The 1364-nt window shown below is 42.5% G+C and overlaps 1 protein-coding gene across 7 annotated transcripts in view; it reads left to right on the plus strand.

Annotated features, from left to right (window-relative positions):
• NEO1 (neogenin 1) overlaps window positions 1-1364 on the plus strand; it is a 159606-nt gene that overhangs the window by 129199 nt on the left and 29043 nt on the right. The gene's annotated exons all lie outside the window — the stretch shown is intronic.

A 1364-nucleotide genomic window follows, 5' to 3' on the forward strand; every position in this document is an offset into this window, starting at 1 on the left:
TTAGGGGCTCAGGGACAGGATTCCCTGGGGTTCCTACCTTCAAGACAAACCGAAGCAGCTCCTAGAGGAGCTCTGGGGTTGTGTGGGCTGCAGGTGGTGCCTGGGGCCTGGTGACCTGATTCCTAGCCTGGTTTGGCCATGGATTTGCTGAGTAGACTGGATGAATCCTTATAAAATGGCTTTTAAAGGCCTGGAGAAGGCGATTCTGAGCTCCTTGTGTGCCCAAATGCCAGAGGTGGAGGGCACAGGAGCAGGGGATGGGCAGGGTTGGCACAGGCACCTGGACCCAGCTCTGAGCCCTGGGAATGGCTGGCTCTGGGCATTCCTGGAACATCCCACCCCATGGCCATGGAATGTTCTAGAGGGAATGCTTTTCCTCCTTTTGGACACAGAACAATCCAGTCTAGTGTCAGTCATGTGTTGCTGCCAGAGCTGCAGTTGTGTTCAGCAGGAACAAGCAGTGCATGAGAGCAGGAGCAGCACTACGTTTATTCCTCTTTAAAACCTCTGTAAAGGAATACTTGCATTCCCAAAAAGAGAAGAAACTGGGAGTGTCTGCAAGAGTTTCTAACAAGAGACACTGATTTTTTTCTCAGAAACTCCAGCTGTGACTTAGTGAGTCTCAGTTTTCTCACAGAATTGAGATATTCCTGTAATTCCAGAGTATTTTTGCCAGCAACAAAACCTGCTGGGGAGGTTCAGTATATCAAATTTTGACTGCCTTTTCACAGTGCTCTGATTTTTTAGTACAGACTCTTACAGGCATTAAACAAGTGTGAGTCTGCTCACCTGCTGCCTCTGTGCCACCCCCAGGTTTGCTGATGGCAGGGGTGTTCCTGTTCTTAAATCTAATTAATTAAATTAATTAACTGCCCTAAGTTCAAGCAGGCCCTCCCAGTCTTTTGCATTATAAACAGATGGGACTTTAGTTTCTTTCTGCAGAAAAGCTGAATCTTTGTTTCCTAACTTACATTTTTATAGGAATATCAAAAGGCATTGTATTAAATTTGATTTAAAAAATTAAATTTAAATTTAATTTTAATTGAATTGAAATAATACACTGAAATTTGGTTTATTGGTTAGTAAAGGCTAGTGTACACATTTATCAAACTTCTCTATTTTTAGACAGTTCACATTTTTTTAATGGATTTTTATGGGATAGACTTTTGTTTTTATAGGTGCAGTTTATTTTTCTTTATAAGACCAGATTGTTATGTAAACTGATCTTCATTTTTGTGATTTTTTGCATGGGAATTTGCTGGGTTAGCTGTTAATTCAGGCCTAGGACAGGACATCAGGAGGCTTTTGTTAATCACATGTTTAAGTTGTGTGCAGCACCAGCCCTGTCCAGCACTGACAGTGGA

This window comes from Parus major, chromosome 10 (assembly GCF_001522545.3).
Source record: "Parus major isolate Abel chromosome 10, Parus_major1.1, whole genome shotgun sequence".
Lineage (NCBI taxonomy): Eukaryota > Metazoa > Chordata > Aves > Passeriformes > Paridae > Parus > Parus major.